The sequence below is a fragment of the Solenopsis invicta genome, chromosome 5 (genome assembly GCF_016802725.1).
Source record: "Solenopsis invicta isolate M01_SB chromosome 5, UNIL_Sinv_3.0, whole genome shotgun sequence".
Lineage (NCBI taxonomy): Eukaryota > Metazoa > Arthropoda > Insecta > Hymenoptera > Formicidae > Solenopsis > Solenopsis invicta.
Genome location: NC_052668.1, coordinates 4,537,501 through 4,552,371, shown reverse-complemented (window position 1 = coordinate 4,552,371; position 14,871 = coordinate 4,537,501). Strand labels below are relative to the sequence as shown.

The 14,871-nt window shown below is 43.6% G+C and overlaps 1 protein-coding gene and 1 non-coding gene across 6 annotated transcripts in view; both read right to left on the bottom strand.

Annotated features, from left to right (window-relative positions):
- The window catches only part of LOC105203907 (phosphorylated adapter RNA export protein), a 101,637-nt gene that overhangs the window by 33,932 nt on the left and 52,834 nt on the right, over positions 1-14,871 (bottom strand). The window lies entirely within an intron of this gene.
- On the bottom strand, positions 11,746-13,666 carry LOC113003965. The gene has a single exon (XR_003268781.2). It is a non-coding gene; the product is annotated as a small subunit ribosomal RNA (ribosomal RNA).

Here is a 14,871-nt window from a genome sequence, read left to right as displayed (position 1 = left end):
GAAAGAAAAGTTAAGCTAAGTCGATTGTTGACTTAATAGATTGTTGATGTAAAAATAATTTTAACATCATTAAAATGTATGTAAAAATCACATGAAATATCATTTCAATACCAAAATCTTGTTATAATCATCTTGGCCTATCTTTCATTTCTTTTGTTGTATAAAAATCGCAATCTTAAATCTATATTATATTAAAAAAATAGTTTCTGTGTATCTATTTTATATGTCAATAAACATATCATTATGTTAATAAACTTATATATAAGATAGACTCACAAGGGGAGCCCTCGAGAAACAAGTCACCAATTTTAATAAAATTTTATAAGTGTGTAGTATTCACTCATACCTTTACTATAGTAAGCAGGCCTAATATTACAAATATTAGGTATTCTCGAAAAAATGACGATTAAATATTTACAATACCTAAAGTACTGTTACAGAAGAATGATTGTAAGTCAGTGGCAAAGCGCCCGGCGTTAGGGAAATCGTTATACTTACAATGGTCTCCAAATAAAACGGTTTTTTTTGTCTACTTACGGCAACTTACGGCTTTACTACAGTAAATGTTTAAGTTAATACCATATACTCATCAAATTTTATTAAAATCGGTGATCCAAAGATCGCAAACTTCTGTTGTTAGAGCAAAGCTAGGCAAAAACTGTATTTTCAACTAACGCCATTCCTCTTATCTTATCAGCCTGTATGCTGTCCAAATATCAATCGGTATTTGGATTGCTCGAGAAGTAGCAAAGGTATGGGGAAAGCTATAAGCTGAAAATCAGCCAAAAGGTGTATTTTTTGCTGAGCTTTGTCTTAGAGCATGCATATTTTGAAGTGTGCATTTCCTTCATATCATATAATTAAATGTGCCCAAAAGAAAAAAAGATATATATGGAATAGTCATTCTCTGTGCAATGTAATGACATAGTTCACGAAATATATCATTTGTACCAGCCGTCATATTTAGATTCATAGAAAAGTTGACGTAATTCATAAAATTTTTATTTTAATTTAAATAGTATAAAATTAAAATAAAAATGCCATGTACATGGTATTTTAAGCGGTAATCATGAGAAATCGGTTTCTTATCATTCATAAATAAATATATACGCAATCTTTTATGTCTACGTATATTACTAAGTTAATAAAATTCAATTAATTTATTAAAAATATATTTTGCGAAGAGTAACACCAAAAAGACCTGTTTTTTGGTCCATTTTTTCGACCTCAAATTTCAAACTTTTTTTTATGCCAAATAGTACTATATAATAGAACATTAATCCCAGAGAAATTTTAAGATGAGCATAAGCACGGTTCCGGAGATATAAAGGGTTGAAAGTGATGGTTTCTCATAGCACAGGGCGCTGTTTTTAGACATCTTTTCTGTTGTTAAAATTAAAGTTACCATTTCCTATGTATTTTTACGCGTTAAACACGAATCTGGCAAGCAAATTGCTCTATCACGTCAGATTTCTTAGAAAAGTGTCAAAAATGATCATTTTTACTTCACCATGGCGTTAAAAAAAATCTATTTCTATCTAAAAAAAATCTATATATAACGAAGTAAAACTGTTTCTTATAGATTTTTATCCTGGATTGAAATATGACCTTAGTTTCCGTCTAGTATGAAAACTCACCGAGATAGAGTTGAAGTGACACGTGACACCGCCTTTCACGGATCGAGATGCTTTTCTACTAAGAGTCCCCTTGCCTCTCACAGATTGGAGTGCTTTTTTAATGTGAGTCTTCTTGCTTCTCACAAATTGAGGTGCTTTTTTAGTGTGAGTCCCCTTGTCTCTCATAGATTGGGGTGTTTTTTTTAATGTGAATCCCTTTGCCTCTCATAGATTAGAGTGCTTTTTTAATGTGACAGATTTTTAGATAGATAGAAATAGATTTTTTTAACGCCATGGTGAAGTAAAAGTGATCATTTTTGACACTTTTCTAAGAAATCTGACGTGATATAGCAAATGGCTTACCAAATTTCAGCGCGCAAAAATACATGGCAAATGATAACTTTTATTCAAACAATAGAAAAGAAATCTAAAAACTGCGCCTTATGTTATGAGAAACCATCATTTTCAACCCTTTATATCTCCGGAACCGCGCTTATGCTCATCTTAAAATTTCTCTGGGATTAATGCTCCATTATATAATACTATTTGGCATAAAAGAAAGTTTGAAATTTGAGGTCCAAAAAATGGGCCAAATTTGGTGTTACTCTTTCAAGTTAATAAAGTAAATTTAGAGTTGCCAAATTTAATTTTTTTAAATATAGGTATATACATATATATACATGCAAAGTGAATCAGAATAACCAGTTGTCCTTCAAAAGACGTATTCCTGGTCAAATTTTAAGACGACTTTTCTTTTGGCAAAAATTTGGCAGAGGCTTAAATTTTGAGATGTAAACCGATTAAGTTAGCGCATCACAGGTTGAATGCAGAAGGTACGCAGGAACGGCGCACTCACCGTTACACGTGAGTGTTTCGTGAGGCGCCTGCTGCACTCAGCTGAACAAGAGTCTGTCTTCCCCCCTCTCCCTCTCGAGGTAAAGACGTGTCAAGAGTCGCTCCGTAAATGTAATAACTTTTGAGTGATTTAAAGTGAGAAAAGACGTAAAATAAGTTGTTTGACTTACGCCGCCATAGACCGGGAATAGCTGTAAAAGTTATCTAGCCGGGATATGGCGATCTACGAATGTGAAAAATGAATTTATTGTTCGGGACATCAAAGTCTCACAAAACAGCAAACATTGTACGTAAACACAATAGTGCTGACGTGTGTACGTGAATCACAGGTGACAGATCGCTTATCCTGATATTAACGGTTTCGGCCGGTAATTATCAGCATGGACAAGGAATATGCAGAATACCGATGCTCAATATGTAGGAAAGTAATTAAGAGGAAAGTTATTAAATGTAAAATTTGTCCGAACCTTTTTCACCATCCAGGATGTGTAATTAAGCATAAAATTCCTGATAGAAACCAAGAGTACGTACCGTGTAAAAGCTCATTTAAGAAATTTTTGATTGATATTGAGAAAGTACCGACACCGCACAGTGTAAGATTTTGCTTATCTAGTGGAACTTTATTTAAAAAATCCAAGTTAAAAGTTCCTAATAACTATTTAATATGTGTTAAAGGTATGTTTGTTTGTTCAAAAAATGCATATAATAAATAAAAAAAATTGTTAATAATCACCGTATAGACAATCGGAAGTTCAACATTACAATAAAGCCGTTTTTCTTAAATATCCTGTATTGCTACGTTCTTGGAGTATAATTGTCACTGTCAAGCAGCTAAATATTTTTTTTAAATAAAGTTTTTAAAGCCTTCTAACATTTGGTTTTTTTTTACTTTTTATGATAATTTTTAACATCTTTGAAATCCGAATAATTTTTGTAAAATATTATTTTTAAATAAAATTTTAGTTAATTATACAGAATAATACAGAGCTCGGGTTTGAATCATAATAACAACTGATGATCCAGTTACTCAGTTTTGCAAAACAGCTGCTCATAAGTGCTCCATTCAACAATTTTTTGAAAGAATTATTAACGTGAATAATGGCACAAATATACTACAAACATTTAAAAATTGTTATCTTCCACAAAAATAAAGATAGCAACTTCTTCCTATGCTCATTTTATAAAAGATAAGATTTTTCATAAAAACTACCCTTAAAAGTCCCCCCTCCCCTAGATCTGCATATCACGTAAAAAATCAGTAAAATAAGATGAAAGTGAAAAATACATATATCTTATGGTACATAAAAAGATAGCAAGTTCTTTTTAGACTTATTTTGGTAGACATTTTTATAAAAACTATTTATTTTTAAAAAATCGCAATTTAATTTCAGAATGGCAAGACAAACTATTAAATTTTGTTGTATTCACGTGTAAGTTGATATATTATATATAGGTTTTTGAAATCGTTAATGACAAACGTGAAATAAAAATTTCAAAATTAACTAAATTTTCCAAAAATGTTAAACTTTTTCAATTTTATTTACATTTATGGTTCATTTTATTATATTATTTTTTTCCTTCCAATCTAGTTTAGTTGTACTGGATTTTTTTCAGTACAACTAAAATCAATATTTTTTATAAACTTTCAAAAAAAATTATTTTTATTCAGAATAAGCACTTGTCTCATTAAAAAAAAAGTTGTTCTTTTAAATCGGCCATATTAAAGTTTCTTTTTCAAATATGGTTATTTCAGTACTAGATTTGGAAACAGCGACCCCGAAAACTATTATACACTGTGACGTGGCAGTTTTATCTGCCTCGCCACTTCGCCCTCCACCTAAGCATAGCGCAAGGAAGCGCGTATGACCGGGTCGGGCACTCAGCGAGAGAGCGAAATCTCCGGCGAGACTGCGTAGCGTATTATTTTTATTTACTCATTCGCGGCTTATTTCATGTAACCGCGGGCACCTCGACAAACGTCGCCTAAGGACTAGCAGCGGCGAGGGAGATGGACAGCGGCGAGACAAGAAGGCGATCGTCCAGGGCCGGCGCACAGGAAGCCGCCGACGGAGAGGAGGACAAGACAAGACGTGGCGACAGATAAGCGCCACGCAAAAGAGGCTTGTAAGCGGCAAGGCTGATGGACAGGTTGGGGCGGATGAACGGCCAGGATGAAGGCCGTCGAATGCCGGCTGTCCATCGAGGAGGGTAGCGGCGAAGAATCGTCGCAGGAAAATTCTGCTGCTGTCGTCTGCGAAGACGACGAGAGCGACAAGGATGTCGGATGCCGACGGGGACCGCACGACACCTGCGGAGACCCGACACTGCGCTGCCATGACGTCACGACTAGATAAGCCGCTGATAGGCCGCGCCGCTTGGCGCAAGGATATCGCGCACCCTGTGGGAGGGGTAGCGCCCATCGATCGCGCATCGAGCGCGATCCTCTCGGCTTTTGCGTACGACCCGGCGTTCTGCGTGCGTGGTGCGTTAGAGGAAGCGAGCGAGGAATATCGGCCTAGCTATCGGTCCCGGATATCGGCGAGAGTGCCCGCCCTGGCGAGCGTGTCCAGCGGAGGATCCCAAAGGACCCGAGGGACCAGGAGGAGATCAGAGTCGTCGTCGAGGTGACCCTCTGACAATTGTGTAAAGCCACGAGCTGTCGGTGTCGACCGGCTCGCGCTCTGAGGTGGAGCCATTAGGTTAGTGTGTGAGTGCGTCCGCCGCTTGGCGATTGAACGCATCTTGTTTCTTGGTGTTTGGCTGGCTCTTCACCTCAAGCACGAGACCTCGTCGAGGCACCCAGGTGTCGGCTGCCGCGTGTGTTTGAGCCGTCCCGCCGTAGAAGCTCGCGGACGACCGGCTTCCCGGGAAGCCGCAAAGCCCTCGCGCACGTGCGCGAGTCGTGTTCCGGCCGCGATCGCACGGCCGCCCGCGTTATCGGTGCGTTATCGTATCGCGCGTTTTAGGACAAATTTTATAACTTGGCCGCGACGACGGCGTTGTCGTCAGCGGGTATCTTTGGTTGTGCTTCGTTTTGAATTAAGTAATGCCTGTTAGCAAAAGTTCGGCTAGTGTGTTCTCGCCGCGCTGTTCAGAACGCGCGTGATTGGCTGTCGTGTTCCGCGCGGGACCAGCCGCCGTGGTTCGCGCCGTTAGCGTAATTGTTGTAGGATTTAAAAGAATTCTCGCGTTCTGCCTATTCGTTTTCGCCAACTCTTCATCTTTTTTGTTCTTTTCTTACTTTGGCTTATATTTTCTTCGCGTTTGGCTGTACTCTGTCTTAATTATACGCTTTAATATATGTTATTTCTACCTGTTATATCGGCCTAATTTTACTTGGTTTTCCGTCTACCCGTCTCTTCCCGTAAGAGAACCGCTTCGTCCCTGTCTCCGCTACCCCGCCCCTCTTCCGGTTAGAGGAGCTAGTTGGCCGTGTGCAAGCGACGATTTAACGCTTTGGAATGACGAGCTATTGCGTGGTGTAAATCCGCGTTTGGTGTTAGAGAGTGTACCCGGCGATGCGATCGGTATAATCGCGTCTGGCGGCCAATTTCGTGATTTGGTGTGAACATTTGGTGTTTCTCGGTTCGTTCGTCGCTCACGCGCGTGTTTCGCGCGTAATTCCTTTGTTTGATCGCGTATTTCGCCGCTGCTCTCCGACGTCAAGAAAATACGTGACAACACATACTTTTAGAGAAATGACTTAGCACATTTAATCGTTAATAATTAAATTCCGCTGTAATTTTAAAATCTTACACTGTGCACCGACAGGAAGAGATAGGACATCATCGACAAGATGTAGAATCTATAGGAGCGGTCACCACAATAAGCAGTGGAAGTAAAAGGTCAGGCATAGATTTAAAAATAGATTGGATTATGAAATGAAATAAAAATGACAAAAATAAAATTAAAATAATGATTAAAGAAGTAATTCAAGAAAAATTAGGAAATGTCAAACAAGAACTGAAAAACTTAAAGAAAATGATACAGGAAACAGCATATGGATCAAAGAAAAGACCACAAAGAAGCTACAATAAAGAGGTTAAAAAAAAAAGAAAACGTTATAATTGTTAAACCAAAATTGCAACAGAAGAGTAAAGACACAAAAAAAGTAATAAAAGAGAAAGTAGATATAAAAAATATGGCAATGGGAGTAACAAAATTAAAGAAAAAAAGCAAAGGAGTAATAATTATGGGTTGTGAAATTGAAGAAGTAAAAAAATTGAAAAAGACAGTACAAGCTAAGCTGGGAGAGAATTATAAAGTGCTGGAGTCGTCTGAATCGAAACCAAAAGTAAAAATTGTTAACATAAATTTAGAAGAGATAAACTTAGATAATATCATTATCATCTAAGTTCATCACTTATAAATACAATTATAAAACAGAAAAAATAGATACAGTAAATGTGCAAATTGTAAAGAGAATGGTTAAAGAAAAAAGTAACAATCAAAGAAGAGGAAACAAAGAAGGATTAATAATAATGGAAGTAAATAAAGAGACGCACGAGCTAATATTAAAGAAATCAAAACTAAATGTAAGATAGAAGAAATGTCCTGTATTTAATCACGTCACTGTCAAAAAATGTTTTAAATGCTGGAGGTATTTCCACATTGCTAAAAATTGTACGAAAAAAGAAACATGCCGTAAATGCGCAGGAAATCATAGTTCGCGTGTTTGCACAGTAAAAGAGAGCAAATGTGTGAAGTGTATGTTCAAAAATAGAACATACAATCTAAAGATAAATGACGATCATAAAGCCATCAGTCGAGAATATCCGACTTTTAAGAGAACGTTATAGGAAGAAAAAAGGAGAGCAGGTTGGGAGGATACAAAATAGCAACTACAGAAAAAAGAAGAAATAATTATGTATACAAATGCACAGAGCTTACCAGCGCATATAGACGAACTTCAGCATCAGGTTATAAAGAGGATAAATCCTGTGATGATAACAATGTCGGAGACCAAGCTGATTAGTAAGATAAAAGACAGTAAAGTAAATGTGCCGAGTTATAGTGTAGTTAGATGTGATGCCAAAAATAGGACCACAGGAGAAGTTATTATATATATAAAAGATGATATTAGATATGAAATAGTATTAATAAAAAAGTTAAAATCAAATTGCTTGTGTGCTGCAATAGAAATAGAAGAAAAACTATATAAAGGAGTGATAATGTTAATATATCACTCACCTAGCACATCGCAAAGGGAATTTCATGAGATTTTTCGAGGATATAGTAGAGGAATTAATAATAAAGGGAGAATGCATGGTAATAGAAAATTTTAATGCATGGTAATAGAAAATCTTATGACGGACTCGTTTTATGCAAAAAAATTGCAAGAGACAATGTTAAGCTTGGGTATGAAACATGTGAACAAACCGACAAAAGTTACGAAAAATAGTCAAACAATTATAGATTCAAACTTCTCTAACAATAATAAAATAGTACAAGTAATTCATGAACCTAAGATTACGGACCATGCGTGGCTGAAAGTAGAGTTGAGTGTGAGTAAAATTAAAAGTAAATACAGGGAATTTAAGACTAGAAATTACAAAGAATTCAATGAAGATAAATTTGTTATATTAGTAAAAAACAAATTACAGGAAAGTCAGGGATGGTAATATGAATGTATAGGTATGAGTAAGAGAGCAAAAAAATTTGTTAACAGTGTAGTAAATGCGTTAAATGTAATAGCACCGAAGAAAAAATTTAGAATTCCAAAAGTATGGAAAGAAAAAAAATGGTTCTCAGATGAGATAAGAGAGGCTGCAGATAGGAGGAATAAGGCATATAGAAAAGCATTGTATGAGTTGCCTATCCCTCCCGGGGATCCGCCACATCAGAACGAGGAGGGGCAGCCTCGCGAAGAAAACGGTGCTGAGGAGCGACAGCCCCTTGGAGAAGCCTCGGACTCTCTACCAGAAAACACATGGAGAGAGGGAATAACGAGAGACGTAATGAGAATAGAGCCACCAGACGCTATTCCACACGAGGCCGCAGCTTGCGTCCAGCTGCTTAGAGGGGTCCTGGCGCGCATAGTGAGTGAAGATCCGCCCAACAAAGAAGAGCAAAGCAGCCTGGACAACCAGATCCTAGAGTTCTTTCGCACCTACGTGGGCGACACGAAGGGTAAAAAACGTGGCAAGAAGGAGGCTAGGAGGAAAAATCGCTAGCGTTACAAATATGCTAGGATCCAGGAGTTGTACAGGCTAAATCAAGGCCTTCTAACAAAATACGTAAAAGTGGATATCAATTGGACTGAGGAAACCAAGCCGGATCTTAATTCGGAAGATATAAAGAACCTGTACAACTTGTTGTGGAGCACAAAGCCCAGAAGAGAACCTCCCAAGTTCGAGAAACCGGGGCCGCCGCTGGTGTTGAAAAGGGTGTTTTCCCCCATCACGACTAAGGACGTGAGGGACAGGATCACTCGGACTAGAGCCACGGTGGTTGCGGAGCCTGATGGACTAACGAAAAGAGATGTGAGCCCTTTGGCAAAAATAGAAATTCTAAGACTGTGGTTCAACGTTATAACGATCAGAGTGTATCAGCCGGAAGCGTGGAGGTGGAACAGAACCCACGTTATTGCCTAAAGATGGCCAAGACCAAACCAAAGTAACAAACTACCGGCCAATAAAAATTAGCTCCATTCTGTCGCGTTTATACTGGGGTATCGTCGACCAGAGATTGAGGGGGCAAATACATATAACCCCCAGCCAAAAGGGCCTCAGAAGCGGGCTGCTTCAACAACGTGCACATCCTAAGCGAGTTGTTGCGACACTCGAAGAATACAGGAGGCCGAGCCGCAGTGCAACTGGACGTTTCCAAAGCCTTTGACGCGATACCACATGAGGCTATTGAAGCTGCTCTGAAGAAAAAAGGGTTTCCCGAGCTAGTGGTGCGGCTCGTGGAAGACTCCTACAAGGATGTGCACACAAAAATTAGAAACAAAGAAGACACAATCAAATTAAATTCCAACGCTGGGTCAAGTAGGGAGACAACGTATCACCGTTATTGTTTAACTTGGTGATGGAACCAATGCTCACTGCGTTGGAGAGTCAGCCCGGCTATAACATCAAAGGCGACGTAAGCGTCTCAGCGCTGGCATTTGCAGACGATATCATATTAACAGCGAAAAATGCACCACAAGCCAGCAATCTGCTCAGGACGGCGGAGACGTACCTAAGGGGGCTAGATATGAGAATCTCCGCCACAAAATGTGCAGCATTCCAAATAATAAAAACCAAAGGCTCCTGGTACATTGCAGATCACGGGCTGACACCGATAAGTGGAGATGGTATCCAGTACGCGGGTGCGGGTACCACTTTGAAATACCTGGGAGTGAGAATATCTCCTTGGGGTAGAATTGATATTAAGGGCATAAAGGACAATCTCTACAAAGCGACCAATGACATTAAGAAACTGGCGCTAAAACCACCGCAGAAGGTCCATCTAATTTCCACGTACCTAGTCCCGCACTACCTGCATCAGTTGGTGTTGGCAACGCCGCCAGTAACCTACCTTAGGCAGCTAGACCAGGAAATACGGGTAGTGATCAGGGACATTTACTACTTGCAGCAATCAACAGACAATGGATTATTATATTAATGCAAGAGAGACGGGGGACTAAGTTTCCCCAAGCTGGAGACTTTGGTAGTGAGCTCCAGCTTGCGGGCAGGACTATAATTCACCGAGTCGGCAGACCCGGTGATACGAGTTCTTACGGAAGCCGCAGGCATTGTCAACCGTCTCAGGAACCTGGCGGCGGCCGCACGAATAAACTGGTCCGTAGACGCACAAGCAATCAGAAGATACAAGAACGGAGACAAGAAACAAAAGCTTGCAGCATGGGCAACTCTGGTGTCGCTAAGCAAGTCGGTGGTGTCTCACACCGACGACAAAATTGGAAATGCCTGGCTATACAATCCATCGCTCCTCAAGCCGGGCAGATTTAAAACAGCCCTCAAAATGCGCACCAACACCACGGCTAAGAGAACAACGTTAGCTAGAACTGGTCCGGTGGCGGACGTAAAGTGTCGAAAATGTAAGACCAAGCCAGAGACACTCGCACACATCCAGGGGCTGTGCACAATAATGAAGGAACATACGATACGCCGCCACGACGTGATCGTAAACCTAATCATGGAAAAAATAACACAAAGGGACAAGGAGGTAGCGGTAACAAAGGAAACAACTTACAAAATGCCCTCGGGCGGGAATCTCAAACCCGATCTGGTGGTACAGAGCCGGAGAGGGGTCTTCGTTGTCGATGTTACGGTCCGCCACGAAATAACGATAACCTTGCTCAGGGACATAAAGACAACCTACAAAAATAAAGCCAACTGCTACCTCCCCTGCAGCGCGATTTAGGAGCTAGCGCTGCAGAAGTCCTACACATTGTGGTAGAAACTCGAGGGGCGATGCCCAAAGAGACGGTCAAAAGTTTGTCCAAACTTAACAACAAAAACCAAAAAACGCTTAACACGATATCGATGATAGCGTTGCGTAAATCCATCGAGCAATATCACATGTTCATAGATTACGACGCTCCTCGATATTCGGCGGAGGCCCCCAGCTTCGTCGGATAGAAACTTCCGACCCACTGAGCTTCGAAGCCAGATGACGTACTACGGGCAGCCTACTTGTTAATTTATTTGTAGTCGTCTTATTTATTATATGCACACTGACCACAACGCCTGGGCCTTTTACACCTAGCGTTGGAAGGGTTTTATCTATTTATTTATTTATTTATTTATTTATTTACTTATTTATTTATATAAATCACACGTTCGTGATGCGTGGTGCGGGTCGCGCTTCGACAACCACTCGGTATAGTCCAAATATCTTTCGGTCTTTTCTTCCCTCCCGTCGACATCGCTCACCAATTCCCCGGCGGCGGCGCGCGCTGACGAGAGCGAGCGCCGGCGACGCGCGGGGACGGGCGACGCGACGGCGAGAGTCGAGAGGCAGTGCGCGCTCGGAGGTGAGAGCCGCCCCTCGCGGGGCGACCGAACACCGCGACGCTCTCCTCGTTCAAACAGTCGTCAATTCACAAAGATCTCGCTTGCTATCTCTATCCGTCAATTCCACGCGAGATCTCGCACGCGTTGGCTCGCGCTGTCGCGCTCGCCACGGTGCGTTCTTTCTGTCTGCGACGCGCATCGCCTTTTCTGAGAAAAAGGCGCGCGTCGTCCTCTTCCAGTCGCCGCCGTCTCACACTGCCGCAGCACACACGAGTGCGCGCGCGCGGAGCAGAGCGCAGCCTCCGGAACGTTAATGATCCTTCCGCAGGTTCACCTACGGAAACCTTGTTACGACTTTTACTTCCTCTAAATGATCAAGTTTGGTCATCTTCCCGGCAACATCGGCAATGCCGACGCATTGCCGCGCACCAGTCCGAAGACCTCACTAAATCATTCAATCGGTAGTAGCGACGGGCGGTGTGTACAAATGGCAGGGACGTAATCAACGCGAGCTTATGACTCGCGCTTACTGGGAATTCCTCGTTCATGGGGAAGAATTGCAAGCCCCAATCCCTAGCACGAAGGAGGTTCAGCGGGTTACCCGGGCCTTTCGGCCAGGGAACACACGCTGATTCCTTCAGTGTAGCGCGCGTGCGGCCCAGAACATCTAAGGGCATCACAGACCTGTTATTGCTCAATCTCGTGCGGCTAGAAGCCGCCTGTCCCTCTAAGAAGATTTGTTTGTACGTTGGTAGTAAAAACCCGCCGGCCGAGGCCGGGGGCCTTCAAGATACCATAAGGTACGCCTATTTAGCAGGCTAGAGTCTCGTTCGTTATCGGAATTAACCAGACAAATCGCTCCACCAACTAAGAACGGCCATGCACCACCACCCACCGAATCAAGAAAGAGCTATCAATCTGTCAATCCTTCCGGTGTCTGGGCCTGGTGAGGTTTCCCGTGTTGAGTCAAATTAAGCCGCAGGCTCCACTCCTGGTGGTGCCCTTCCGTCAATTCCTTTAAGTTTCAGCTTTGCAACCATACTTCCCCCGGAACCCAAAAGCTTTGGTTTCCCGGAAGCTGCCCGCCGAGTCATCGGAGGAACTTCGGCGGATCGCTAGCTGGCATCGTTTATGGTTAGAACTAGGGCGGTATCTGATCGCCTTCGAACCTCTAACTTTCGTTCTTGATTAATGAAAACATTTTTGGCAAATGCTTTCGCTTCTGTCCGTCTTGCGACGATCCAAGAATTTCACCTCTAACGTCGCAATACGAATGCCCCCATCTGTCCCTATTAATCATTACCTCGGGGTTCCGAAAACCAACAAAATAGAACCGAGGTCCTATTCCATTATTCCATGCACGCAGTATTCAGGCGAGGATAGCCTGCTTTAAGCACTCTAATTTGTTCAAAGTAAACGTACCGGCCCGACTCGACACTCAGTAAAGAGCACCGCGACGGGATATTAGTTGGGCCGCCCCTCGCGAGGCTAAGCCCACCGGTAGGACGTCCCACATCACGCCAGTTAAACACCGCGAGCGGTGAACCGACGGTGTGCGACACAGATTCAACTACGAGCTTTTTAACCGCAACAACTTTAATATACGCTATTGGAGCTGGAATTACCGCGGCTGCTGGCACCAGACTTGCCCTCCAATGGATCCTCGTTAAAGGATTTAAAGTGTACTCATTCCGATTACGGGGCCTCGGATGAGTCCCGTATCGTTATTTTTCGTCACTACCTCCCCGTGCCGGGAGTGGGTAATTTGCGCGCCTGCTGCCTTCCTTGGATGTGGTAGCCGTTTCTCAGGCTCCCTCTCCGGAATCGAACCCTGATTCCCCGTTACCCGTTACAACCATGGTAGGCGCAGAACCTACCATCGACAGTTGATAAGGCAGACATTTGAAAGATGCGTCGCCGGTGCAGAGACCGTGCGATCAGCACAAAGTTATTCAGAGTCACCAAAATAAACGGTGGACGCACGGCGGACCGCGCGCCACCGATTGGTTTTGATCTAATAAAAGCGTCCCTTCCATCACTGGTCGGGACTCTGTTTTGCATGTATTAGCTCTAGAATTACCACAGTTATCCAAGTAAATGTTGGTACAATCTAATGAACCATAACTGATTTAATGAGCCATTCGCGGTTTCACCTTAATTCGGCATGCACTGAGACATGCATGGCTTAATCTTTGAGACAAGCATATGACTACTGGCAGGATCAACCAGGGATCTCGGTGCGAGCGCACGTAGTGCGCGTAGCACGCGCTCGCTCGCTCGTGGCGAGCGGAACGCCGGGGATCGCGGAGGCGAGCGAGCTCGCTCCGCGATCGCGTGTGTGTCGTATCGCTGCCGCCGGCCCTCTCGGAGGTAGCCGGTCGGCGACACTCGGTCTAGTAATATCGCAATTTGATTGTGAGAGTTCCGCACTGCGTTGGTGAGTGCTCACTCTGTAATTTTCATTTCAAGATCGTGTTCTCATTCTCCCATTTGTTATGAGAGCTCGGCGTGTAGAGCCGGCTCTCGTCTCGGCCCTGACGGTTAGATCGACCAGGCGATGCTGCTTACGTCGAGGAACCATGCGATCCGTTCAAACGGAATTATTTCGCTACGGCTTACAAGCGAGCGCGGAAGAGTGATCCGGGAATCGTAGATTCACCTTCCGCCGCTCGGTCTCCGTGGAGTTAATGTTCGGTAAGCGCGACGATCCCGGCGGGATCGTCGCGACCAACACTTCGTAGTGCGCGCCACATATGAGCCATTCGGTCTTTCGACACCGACTCGTGGCAATGCTGTGCTCTGAAGAAGTGTAAACGTTGTGCCTGAAAAGAGAAATGCGTGGTGCCGCAACGGCGAGCGAGCGAGCGTCGCATCGCGATGGACGATAACGCCCAGCGATACGCGCGAATTGGTCCGTGTTTCACATAGCGTACGTTGCCTCGCGTCGAGCGCATCGTACCTCTTACAGTACCCAACCGGCCGGCCGAGCGGTCGGCGACGCACGGCTGCTAGCACGGCGGTATACGGGCGAGAGCGTCGATACGACGACAGGCGCGGGACTTAGCCGCTGCGAGCGATCGTTACGGCCGGCGTCACCTCCGGGGTCGGGCGTCACCTCCGGGATGGCCAGATTTATTTTTCGTCTAATACTCAATGCCGCGGCGCGTATCGCGCGCTTCACGCGGCTCGCGGGCTCGTTAGGAAGCGTCCAAGACGCGAGCCGCGAGTACCGAGTCGCTCGACTCGTCGAGGGCACCACACCTCTTGTAGTACCCAACCAGCCGTCCGAGCGGTCGGCGACGCACGGTTCACAGCACGGCGGCTTATGGGCGAAAGTCTCGATAGAGCGACGCCTACGGGACTTAGCCGCTGGAGAGAAGGGTGCGCACGGGCGTCACCTCCGACGTGTATGGAAGCTTCGCTGTCGCACGGGCGAC